Source organism: Dermacentor andersoni, chromosome 1, assembly GCF_023375885.2.
Source record: "Dermacentor andersoni chromosome 1, qqDerAnde1_hic_scaffold, whole genome shotgun sequence".
NCBI lineage: Eukaryota > Metazoa > Arthropoda > Arachnida > Ixodida > Ixodidae > Dermacentor > Dermacentor andersoni.
Genome location: NC_092814.1, coordinates 48,599,914 through 48,613,345, shown reverse-complemented (window position 1 = coordinate 48,613,345; position 13,432 = coordinate 48,599,914).

The following is a 13,432-nucleotide window of genomic DNA, read 5'->3' as shown; positions in this document are numbered from 1 at the left end:
GTCAGGAATGCTATGTCATGCTGATAACGCGCACGCCGTTCCTTACTGGGAAGTACAGGGTAGCAGCGTTAAAGAAAGGAAATGCGGACAAGACAGATGAGGTTTATTTTTGTGAGGCAAGATACAGTCCAAAGGGTGTAATTTTGTTTTAGAGAGTACGACCAGGCGGGCATTAACAGCAAAAAATTTTCAACGATGATTTCGCCAATTAGCTAAAATGTGCTATTAAACTTTTGGTATATGGACACTCCAGACGCATTTTTGCCGTCGGCGTCCAATATTAAGTCCAAAGGCGATAACGCCGTCCTCGCGCGCCGTATGCTGTTTGTGCGAGTGAAAGCGTGCGAGGGTGAGCCGGCGACCGCGGCTCAATCTCGCGCGCGCAGGAAACCAGGGGGAGGGGGGCATTGTACTTCGGCAGTAACTGCGTATGTTGTGGCCGCGTGCGGTCGCGCGGGCTTTATCTTGAGAGCGATTTGCTTTCTGGGCAGAGTCTATAGGTGGGCCGAGGGCTAGTAGCTTTGCGTGCGCTGTGTTCTCGCCGCTCAGTTTGCGTTGAAGCGATAGACAGCACGAAGGTCGCTTCGCTCGCTGCGGCTGCCGCGCTTTCTCACGCAAGCGTTATGACAGCGAGTGCCCGCGGTCATCGAGTGTGATATGTGCATGTTTTCTTGTGCGCGCTGACACCCTGGTTGTTAATTTAATTAGTAAGCGTGTGTATACAAGTGCATACGGCCGATAAAACTACTATCCTTACTTAATATGGCTGTCTACTAATTTGCTATCGCAATCGATGATTCGCTTTTCGGGCGAAACTGTGACTTCCTTAATTACTAAAATTAGGCCGCATGTTGTAATTGTGAAATTGAAGCCGAGGAGTAGTGAAGTCATGTCTACTTAGCGAAAACCCTAAGACCAGCACCACTTTCGAGATATCCGTCCACAAAACCTGCTTAAAAACTGCCTCGGCGCTCGAGTTAAGATCGCACCAAAGTGCTAGAGGCAAGCTTTTGGGAAGCTGTTAACTGGAATGCAATATATTTCTTTACACATTTTAAGGTTGCATATCTCGAAAGTGACGCTAGACAGTCTTAGTGCTTCAGCTTCACGTTTTGCGAGTGTTCCTGACCTGTGCTACCGAATACCGCCTTGTCATTTGAAGGTATTTGTTCAGGCAAATAACTTTTACGTCGAAAGTGTCAAAAGTGAGATGGCTCCAATCCCGTTAATCCATGATGAGAGAATACGACAATGCCTGAACTGCCTATTTTGAATATGCTTACTCTCAACGCCATGTAAGCCTGGTTTGTATCTTTTTGTGTTGTCCTTTACATATTTCTGTTCCAGGCAAGCATCTCCCTCATACACTTTACCTCTTACAGTCCTCTTGTGTTATAGTCTCTTCTCAGCAGGTATAATCAGAATCAACTCTGATTAATATATACCTGTTTCACGCTCGATCGACTTCTTTCTGTGCCATGAAACTACATGGCTTGCGCAGGCTTGTCTTTCAAAGCTATTCGAAGCTTAATATACAAAGCCATTCAGAAGAAGGGGTTTCATCTGCAGTCTCCAGAGTCTTCAACGTCAAGAACGGGACAAGGCATCTGCACTAAGCTCCACTGACAGCGCCGGTAACGCAGGCCGCGGTTTGTGTATACATGTGCGTATAGTCAACTTTTCAAGGGAACAGACAGCCAGTTAAGCCTTCCTTGTCAATTACAGTTGACATATTCCATAAATACCTCCAGATTGGTATATTTTTCTGTATATAATCTTTTTTAAGAGCTTTCCCAGAAACCCAGTAACTTAGGTGCCGATCAAGAGCACAAGAGTCGAGGAAGTCAGAGTCGTTTAAATAAGTCACTTGAACGTAGAAACTGGTCCGACAGTTTGCTCGCTGCCAACATCGACACAGACAGCACGGTCAGCCATTGAGGTAAGCAAACAATTTGGTAAAAGCTACGCCGAAGCCATCTAAACCACTCCCTGAAAGCAACCAGTAGCTGTATTCGACAGGCATAAAGCACCTGGGCACGAACGTTACAGGGAAAAAGACTTTGCCCCTATATTTGTTTTAGCCAAATTACAGCTGTAAATGCGAAGTCAACATATCCATTCCCAGCGGTAGACCTTTCTTGGACCGGCCCGGCCTTATCTACCGTTAGCTCCGCGGCACGGCGCTGCTGTCAGTTGTTGATGATGACGGTTGTGCTTCGCACGTCCACGGCGTACGAGCAACGAAGTGTGGCAATCAGAACCGCCGACAAGCTCCGGTCACTTCAATGGGAGAGTCTGGACCACCCACCATAGAGTCCGGACCTCGCCCCTAGTGATTTCCACGTTTTCGGTCCGCTGAAGAAGTTCTTGGCAGGACGGCGATTCACGTGCAACGATGAAGCCTAGGCAGCAGTCCGACGGTGGTCCCACAGTCAGCCGCACGAATTCTACCACGGGGGCATCTCAAATTTAGTGCTGAGATGGGACAAATGTCTGAAACGGTGTGGGGACATTACAAAGTTTTGTGTGCTTGTGATTCCGTGCAATCTGGAGGAATGAAACACGGACACCTTTGTTGTAAACAAGGGCATTATAATTATTCATAGAAATTACGGCACAAATCGCCTGTTCCACGCACAAAGCATTCACTGCTTGGTTCTCGAAGGGCCTTTGACATGCGAGACAGCAAGGATCGAACGCGCCAGTACTGCGTCGGTGGCCTTCAGGCCACATCTGCTTGCCACCCTATTCAAATGTTGACCAGGCAGCGCCGAAATGCATGACTTAGGCACCCAAGAGTTAAAGTATCAGGACGCGGTACAATATACTCGGCCGCCTCAGGCGTCGACAACTCGTCCTAAGCTCTTATCGAGACATCGTTATGGGCGGCGGCAAAGCGATAAAGAAAATTCGGTGGCGACCCACTCAGACGAATGCGCACAAACCGAAGTATTGCCAACAGTGTCGCTAAGCCGTTTCGCTTCGACAGGAAACGAGTGCGTCCAATACAATCCGCCAAAATGACAGAATAAATAAACAGGCGTCTCGCACTGCAGCCGCGCCTGAAGCAAACTGCATATATCGACAGTTTCATTTCTGTTACTGGCATTTGAAGCCGACCAGGTCATGTGCCCTGTATACGAATGGAAGCCTTCAACCAACCGCGTGTCAAAAGACGATGGCGATCGCGACCACAGAGGCGCCGTCATAAAAATAGTTTCGATGACGTTGTTTCGCTCGTTTTGGGGCCTAAGAGGTCTAATCGGGTCGAGTGAGGGAAAAGGCGGACACAAAGAACAGCTTATCAGCGTCACCCGCCTTTTAGCCAAGGCATTCGGGTGGATGTCATCTATCGACCTTTTATATATGGGAACGCTTGACGCGCGTATTTTACGCAGAAATAACAAAGTGCAAAGACGCAGCCTTACGTCTTTGCAAAGTGCGTTCAGCAGAGTAACGGTTCTCGAAGGGGATATGCTTGCAGTCAAACAGAATGTTGCTAAAGGTGCAAAAAGAACGATTCATTTGCTCCTGACTTAAGAGGAAGCGTTAGCTCGGGTGCTCCTATCTAAATACATGTAAAAGGATAATTCGTTTTTCTCTGCAACCACTGCACCAAATTTGGCGAGGTTTGTTGCATTTAAAAGAAAAACTTAAAACCTAGTGACTGTTTGTTTCGAATTTTTTATTTAGGACATAATTTTTTTATAAAAAAATGGCAACCATCAAAAATTTGCAGAAAACGATACTATCAACTTTACAACTGTAATTCAGCAATGAAAAATGATATCACAATATTATGAATTGCATCTCATAGTGCACCTAAAGCGGACAAAATTGATATGTTATAGATGAATTTCAAAAAATTTAATAATGTGTAAATATAGCTTTCGCAGAACCCTTGTAACAACGTAACGCATTCAAGTAATATATAAATTGACATATCGAATTTGTCCGCTCTAAATGATCTAATGGATGCCGTTTACAGAACCGCGATATCTGTTCTTGTTAGAGAGCTATTAATTTGTAAACTTCGTGCTTCTATTTTTTTCGGATTTTTGAAAATTCTTTCAACAATATTCAGGCCCTAAAAATCGAAATAAATCAGGCCCTAGAGCTTCCTCTTAAGAGGACGCTTTAGCTCGGGCCCAAATCTGACGTGTTTACAACTTTCGTGTGTCCACGGCAACCTGAACTTCCGGCAAGCGCACAACTATCGCGTAGAACGCGTCTTGTCACTGCGCACGCTTGCATCCATTAGCGTTGTTGCTAATTGCGCAGAACTTATCTAGGGTGCATTTGAACAAACTCCAGCTTCTTTCGCTTAAGATGCCTCTCTAATATGATAACGGCCTTCTGTTCGTTTATCGGCGGAGTGAGATCCGCCACCTTTCACACATCCGGTTGCCATGTAACAACAGGCCCACTGTTTTGCCACCATTGGACATTTCCAAAACGTGACAGTGAACGAATGAACATGAAAACTGATGAGACCCGATAAGAAAACTTTAGCACAGCACTGACGTGAATGTGCTAAGTGCGCCACCAGGAAGTGGTGTTCGCACACTCGCGTCACCTCGGCTGAGGCTGCGCCTCCGCTCCCCGCGAGCCATGTGACGAAAGAACACGGCCTTACGGCGATTAGAATTCACGTATCTGTTGAAGGGTGGGAGTTAATTCTCGTGTCGCGGTCAAGGACAACGTAAAGGACCGTGTTTCTCTACGCGAGCTTCTCGCTTCCTCGCAAGCACGTCGTGCGCAGCTATCGCACACAGCATAACGAAATCAGTATGAACAGCTTAGTTGGCTGATCGAGTTCAGAAACTCTGGTATAAGCATGCAGAATCAATACCATGACTGGAGCAATACTGCGCCTAATTAGTGAGCACAGACGCCTTGAAACTGCATGACCTAAGCGTAAGGCTACATTTTTACAGACGGCTTTTACATCGGTACATCTACATGGTCGCGAAAGTCCACAGTGAAAAAACGGTGACAGCGATTGCCTCGCTGCGAGTCTTACATGGAAAGCTCCACGCAATGTTAAGCGCAGTAAACGCATATACGCAGCTGCATGCGATCACTTTTCGCATCGCTGTCCGTCTGAGTTCGACCGGCCCGTCGTCATATCTCCAGGGTACTTACTCCCCTTTGCCATGGACTCGCCGCGAATCGCTGTCTCAGCTGATGGCAGAGCGGATTTCACATGCCCAGCCTGCGGCCTGTGCCAGACGCATAGAGGCGGGACACGATTTAATTTTGGCCACCTGGTGTTCTCTAAGATGCGCTTAAATATAAGCGCACGTGCGTTTTCTTCAGTGGAACCTCCCTGTAGTAAAGTCGTCGGGACTGGAAAAAGTCTACACTATATCAGTATCTTCGCTATAGCCGTAGCTCACCATTTTGCCTTTCTGTAAGTACGATTACGCTTTTTTAAGCACAGTTGACCAATTCTCGTTCAAAACCGCGCAAATTTGTTCTTTATTGAAACGCAGACTGGACATCTTTGGCTATGTCCTTGCGTTTCATCGTCTGAGCGTCGACTTCGTAAAGTAGCTTCTGCTTGTCAAGAAAAGGCAGTTTTCCCACTCGACAGATGGCCAGTTGACTGGCAGAATTCAGCATTTACACTTGACAAGTGCTTGACAATTCAACATGACAACATAGACAAGCGAATTAGAAGCACCTGCGGCGGCTACCTCATCCATATTTTCTCACTTCATTATTTTTAATTTCCAGTGTAAAGACCGTGGTGGTGTTGGTGGTGGCGTTGCAGCAGGTGGGGTTAGTCTGGCTGTAAACACTATGCACAGACAATCTTTTTAATTATATACTTAGGACAAAGTTTATTAAGTTTTTAAATAGAAGGAGGTAGCCAACTAACAATTATTTCTAATGGTATGGATAGCCTATGCTTAGAGAATGAACATGTTGGTGTATGTTCACCTCACTTCTAATAGCTTTGCATGCCTTTTTGACCCTGAAAAAGAAATGCAGACTTCAGTGACCCCTTCGGCAGAGTCTTTTATGAACGGCGTGTGAAATGCACGTGAATGATTTGTGTCTCAGTATTGCTTCCCTTTCCAGTAAGCACTGCTAACTACTCATGGGGGAAAAAAATCTAATAATTTACATCATTAGGGATGGAAACATCGCCACTTACATGCGAAGGTCATAAATACACACACACACACACACACACACACACACACACACACACACACACATACACACACACATATATATATATATATAAAAGATGCTGCAGTTTCGCCGGAAAGGCGAAGCAGTATTAGTGATAGCGAAGTATAAGACAATTACATGCAGGAAGGTTACATCACCAGGAGACGCCAGATTCTTGGTGGTGCGAAAGGACTCGGCTGTGAAATTGAACTGTCTCCTACTCATATAAGGCCGTCACTTCAGTGAACAATTCAAGGTCACACGATGTTTCAAGTGCAACTGCTATTAAAGGTTATATATATATATATATATATATATATATATATATATATATATATATATATATATATATATATATATATATATATATATATGGGGTTCGTCAAGCTGATCGAGATCCAGCCCCCCCCCCCCACCCCGAAATATTGAAAACTTGCCGCCTATGTGGCAAATAGTATGACCACAGAGGGCACATCATAGCCGTGGACGCAGATCTATTATTGCATTGAGTCACTGACTAACCATACTTAAGTGCTGGTGTATAGCGCAGGCAGGCGCGCAATATTCAACATGCAGTTTTTTTTTTCTTCGAGGAAACAGCCATGTAAGTTTCCAACGTGTGTTGTTGAACAAAGCAACAAACGGTATCGTTATTATGGTTACTACCATCCATGCCACCGCTAACCCGATAGTGAAGGGTGATACGTACAGAGACAAATTAAATCTATATTACTTCGCAAGTGTAACGCCCTTTAGATCATTTTGTTCTTGCTTGATGGGCTCAACTTTATAGCTACAACCGTCAAATTATGCCCTTGAAAAGGGCGTAGGAGTGTGCTACAAACGTACAAACACACCTTTATGTGTGTAATCCTACACTCGTAGGCAATGTTACACCCATTGGAGTGCCCCTTCTGCCACACAACAATAATCGCCATCTGCCTTGATGCGTTTCCTTTCTTTAACGCTGCGAGCCCGGTACTTTCCAGTAACGAACGGCATGCGCGTTATCAGCATGATAGCATTCCCGACAGGAAAGTAGCGGACGCGGCGTTTTCAAGAAAGGAAACGCATCAAGGCAGATGACGATTATCGTTGTGTGGCAGAAGGGGCACTCCAAAGGGTGTAACTTTGCCTAAGAGTGTATTTACAGCGTACACTCCTACACTCTAAAAACAGTTTGCATCCTTTGGGGGGTATCTCTGTCCCACAACGATAATCGTCATCTGCCTTGCTTGCGTTTCCTTTCTTGAAAACTCGGCGCTCGCTACTTTCCTGTCGAGAATGCTGCGTCACACTGATAACGCGTATGCCGTTCGTGACTGGGAAGTACCGGGCTCACCGCGTTAAAGAAAGGAAATGCGGACAAGACAGATGACCATTATCGTTGTGTGGCAAAAGAGTCTAATTTTGCTTAACACTCTTAAAACGGTTGCACCCTTTGGGGTGTATATTTGTCCCACAACAATAATCGTCAGCTGCCTTGCTTGCGTTTCCTTTCTTGAAACTCGGCGCTCGCTACTTTCCTGTCGAGAATGCTGCGTCACACTGATAACGCGCATGCCGTTCGTGACTGGGAAGTACCGGGCTCACCGCGTTAAAGAAAGGAAATGCGGACAAGACAGATGACCATTATCGTTGTGTGGCAAAAGAGTCTAATTTTGCTTAACACTCTTAAAACGGTTGCACCCTTTGGGGTGTATATTTGTCCCACAACGATAATCGTCATCTGCCTTGCTTGCGTTTCCTTTCTTGAAAACTCGGCGCTCGCTACTTTCCTGTCGAGAATGCTGCGTCACACTGATAACGCGTATGCCGTTCGTGACTGGGAAGTACCGGGCTCACCGCGTTAAAGAAAGGAAATGCGGACAAGACAGATGACCATTATCGTTGTGTGGCAAAAGAGTCTAATTTTGCTTAACACTCTTAAAACGGTTGCACCCTTTGGGGTGTATATTTGTCCCACAACAATAATCGTCATCTGCCTTGCTTGCGTTTCCTTTCTTGAAACTCGGCGCTCGCTACTTTCCTGTCGAGAATGCTGCGTCAGACTGATAACGCGCATGCCGTTCGTGACTGGGAAGTACCGGGCTCGCAGCGTTAAAGAAAGGAAACGCGGGCAAGACAGATGACGATTATTGTTGTGGGACAAGATACGCCCCAAAGGGTGTAAATTTTTCTAAGAGTGAAGAGTCTGGACCCTAAAGAAGTTTACACCCTTTTGGGCTTATCTTGTCCCCAACGAATAATCGTCATCTGCCTTGTTTGCGTTTCCTCTCTGAACAAAACTCGGCGCTCGCTACTTTCCTGTCGAGAATGCTGTGTCAAGCTGATAACGCGCAAGCCGTTCGTGACTAGGAAGTACCGGGCTCGCAGCGTTAAAGAAAGGAAATGCGGGCAAGATTATTGTTTGGGGACAAAATACAACCCAAAGGGTGTAAACTTTTTTATTGTGTAAGCTTAGGTCACACCAGAAATGGCGCAGCATCTCGGTCCTCTTAAAATCCGTACACTGCGTAGGGCGTAACTTTGTTCCACAACGATACTCGCCAATCTTGAGTGCAATAGACGATATGCAAAACCCTCAAGTACGCTTTCCACACAACTCGTCTGACCTAACCAAGATGACCGACGTAGACCAAATCGTAAATAAGGCGTCAGCGTGCGGACTGACGCCATCGGCCCTGCTGTCCTTCGTTCCTCGCGCCGTTCAAGCTTTCAAAACGCGTGTTTCAAGAGGAAGCTTTAGCTCGGGACCAACTCTGAAGCGGCCTATTCAAATACGTGTAAAACGCAAAAACGCTTTTCTGAGATAACCCCATGACCGATTTTAATGACATCTGTTGCATTTGAGAGAGAAAGTTAAATTCTAGTGACTGTTGGAAGCGGAATTGCGATTTAGGGCCTGAATATTGTTGAAAGAATTTTCAAAAATTCGTAAGTACGAAAAAAAAATAGAAGCACGAAGTTTACAAATTAATAACTCTCCATCAAGAACCGATATCGCGTCGCGGTTCTGTAAACGGCATCCATTAGATCAGTCAAAGCGGACATATTCGATATGTCAGTTTATATATTGCGTGAATTTGTCAATTACGTTGCGTACGAGGGTTCTGCAAAAGCTGTATTTACACATTACTGAATTCTTTTAGATTCATGTGTAACATGTCAGTTTTGTCCGCTTTAGATGTACTGTAAAATGCAATTCACAGAATTGCGCTATCATCTTTCGTTGCTGAGTTACGGAGTTGTAAAGAAATTTAAAACTAACAGTCACTAGATTTTTAGTTTTTCTTTTAAATGCAACAAACCTCGTCGATTTTGGCGCAGTGGTTGCCGAGAAAAACGAATTCTCCTTTTACATGTATTTAGATAGGAGCACCCGAGCTAAGGCTTCCTCTTAAGTTTCAAGAGTTAGCGAGAAGTTGGACATGTCGGCAAGGGCAAGCAAGATACGTGGGAGCCTGCGGAATTTCGCGTATCGCCCTTACCGTTGACGCTGCACGCCCAGTACTTTCCCGTCAGTTACGATTTAAAAGACACAGAATGTGAAGAAACGACACGACAGGAAAGAACGTAACGCCCGTCTCGTCGTTTCTTTGCGTCATTCAAACCATAACCAAGTTTAAACTAGCCCAGTAACAAGTAACACTTTCCTGTCAGCAACCGTGTGTGCGGTATACAGGAATAATTTTGACCAGCTAGCATGCTTTTAAGTGCAGCCACGGTGAGCGCACCTATACGTAAGATAGTCCATAAAGGAGGCAGAGACCTCCACGGCGTTGACTACACAGCAAATTTCTTCAAAAGTAAAAATGAATGTATGAGCGATGACGTTTTCGGTGCCACAGCCTTTACGAGACATTCTTTTGTCTTTAGCTGTAGCACCCAAGACGGTATGCGTGTCTGAAATGTTAAAAAAAGTCACAGTATCGCCCGAAAGATGGAGCATTGATTGCGATTGCAAATTGTTAGAAAACTATACGAAGTAAGGTTAGTCGTTTTGTCAGCTGCATAAACTGCTGTAAACATTCGCAAACTAAATTAGCATGCACGTTGTCACGCGCGCACAGGCGAACACGGACACATCTTACTCGAAGACCGCGGATACTCGCTGTCAGAATGCTGGCGTGACGAAGAGTGGCAGCAGCGATGAGCGAATTCCCCTTCGTGTTGCCTCACGCTTCAACGCGAACTAGGCGCGCGAGAACACAGGTGCACACGAGTCCATCATCTATCTCCGGTCGGCTAGCCTTCGAACCCAGCGCAGATTGCCTCTAAGATGGAACACGAGCGGCCGCGCTCAGCCGCCGCAGCTGGAGTAAAAGAGGAGACACGCTTTAACCTGCCCCTCCACCCTCAGCCATTCCTAGCGCGCGCGCCCTCCCCGCCCTTCTCGGCTCACGTTCGCACATAGGTACAACATACGGCGAGCGGCCGCTTTGTTATCACACTTTCGCTTTATACGGAACATCACGGCGGATGTGGAAATTTACCTGGAATGCCCATATAATTGCTATCAAATAAAAATTGAGGGCTATTTGATTTCTGAACCAAACTAAGTGATCGCTGAAGCTGAGGCCGGTAAGCACTGCAGGAACAATGAAAGTAATAACCGCGTGGCATGCAATCATCACATCATTAGCGATCATGCTAGTCTGCACGATTATCGCGTGCACAGCATTTCTTGCTCGTTTCGAAACCTCCCACCTGACGCTCCCTCAGGCGATATTACCAAAGTAGATCTGTTGAACTCTTTGCCAGTGAATAAGGTGTGACGGACAGCCCCACATATTCAACTTGTTAGTGGCTCACTCACTCTCCTTTCTTTTCGTCCCTTAACCCTCTTTCTACTGTGCAGGGTAGCAAATCAGACATGCGCCTGGCTGAGCTACCTACAGCTTCCCTTCCATCCTCCTCCCTTGTACGTTTACTTCAGCGTTGTCATGGCACATCCATTGTAGGCTGTCGTGACACACTGCATGCTAAACCAGGCGTCTGCCTGCTGCTTAGAAATCAGAAATCGAAACAAAGGTTTCTCTCGCCCCCACATGATAAAGACTGATCGCCAAGGGTTGCTTTAGGAGTCGACCAACACGCCCGTGCATTTGCAAACGTGAACGAGCATTTCAGTCGTCTTGAGACGCGAGCTTCCGCGAGCAAACGAGGGTCGAAAGGGTCGGAATTGTTGATGCGTTGCATGTCCGCGTCATTGAAGGCATAATGAAAAATTTTCTGTTGACTTCATAATTATGTTATAAAGCCACGATAGTGCCACAAATAATTGTGCTGCTGAATGGACCCAGCTTTCGGTCTAGGCATATAGTGTGTGTGTGGCCGTGCGTGTGCATGCATGCGCGTGCTAGCGGTGTCTGGTACGAGACCGCCACATCAGGTTTCAGTGGCTTGGTGTCCATTTTCACATCCGAAGCCACACTGCACTTGGCACAAGTTTTGAACAGGTCACATTAAAGGGAAGCTGAAGAGTCTGTCGAATTCAATAAGACGCTCACATACGGATGCGGGAACCTTATAAACCATGTAGGTAAAATTTGGTTTTTTTTTTTTTTAATTAGGAGCGACGTAATCGTCGGTTGAAATTGCGCTGTAGCTCCGCCCCCCGTCGAATGCCGCGCGCTGCTGCTGACGCTGACGATGCGAGCGGAGACCGGAAACCGCGGTGTTGTGACGTCAACTCTAGTGTTTCGTTCCTTCGCAGCGTCCGCGACCGTGCCTGACCGCGCTTGTTTCTGCGTGCGTGCCATCGTAATCTGCTTCGATCGACCCTGCATTCCTTTGTTGGTGCGTCTGCGTGTATGTAGAGTGGTAGTCAACGTGCGTGGTAGTCAACGTGAGTGGTAATCAACGCGAGTGGTAGTCAACGTGGTAGTCAACAGATGAAGGTCACTACATATACTGCATGAACCGGGAAGCTTTTCACGCGTTTAAACCGTCTTTGTAGATTGCCGACAGCTTTGGACAGAGCACAAATGCCGAGGATCGCATCCCCGCTTACGTTCCACGAGGAGGCATGCAGGAACACAACACTACAGTTGTTTGACCGGAAACGAGCTCACTAGATCGGCGAAAGATCGGTGAGATCACTAGATCGCTTTGCAAAAGCATACTCACCAAAGAGCATTTCCAACACGAGGAGATCCCAAGACTTTGCTTTCGTTCTTGTCGAAAGCACTGCTCACACCAGCATCGTTTGCTTCTTCGAGAGGCCGGCTCTTCGCAATCGGCTCGTACATGTAGGGAGTAACGCCGAACTCCTCAGAAAAACGCAGTCTCTCTAAATTTTCCATTACCGTCTCAGAAAAACAGCACCAAACTACCTGGCACCGCGCTTCATGTGTAGCGGCAGCGGTCAGTTACTAGTGTTTACGTCACGAGGCGCCCGACCAATCACAGGCGGAAACGAGACGCGCGAGCTGGGCGTGTCCGCTGCTGCACTTTTCATCGAAATAAAATATATTTGCGCTTTCTTTCGCTCAATTTCGATACGATATTCGAATTCGGAGGGTTGAAAACCATTATGTACCGATGTTCACTCATTTTTTCTGGAAAACCTTTCAGCTTCCCTTTAAGAGGTAACATAATTAGAGAGTTTTAGATTAGAAGACGCAACCCGCACGCAAGCATTAGGGGACGCAGACTCCATTGTGGGCCTTGCACTATTTCTTGCTCGCTTTGGATTCTTTTGTACACCTGGAGGTTTGCATTCCCAAATCTAAAACTCTACTTGTAGTGTTCTCGAGGAATAGAGGCGCCATAGCGCAATTACTGGGTCAGCAGCTATCCACTAAAGAAATAAAAACTAGACTAACATTTTCTGATGTTACTCTCTGAAGTACTTTGCAATAGTGCCGAGGCTTTTATTTTTGTCATTGCAAATAGTATCTATTAAAACTGAACGTCTTGATGTGTTCGTACATTTGTGTACGTCGATGAGCGTTTCAATCGCGTGAAGATCAGCTACCAGAAAAAAATGGAGGGCCTTTGAAACGAGCAAGAAATGCTGTGACCACGTTAACCATGCAGACTGCGACTATCGCTAACTAGGTGCAAACCCTGCAGATCTCTTTGCGATCACTAAAAAAAAGGCATCACTATTAAAATTCCATCGGTCACAAATACAGAAACCACGACGGGCTCAGAAACAAAGGTGCAAACAAATGTCTGTAAACTGCTAATTAAATACACAGTGTAAGCTTAGCGCCTCTTGTCATTAGGGTTGCCACCTGGG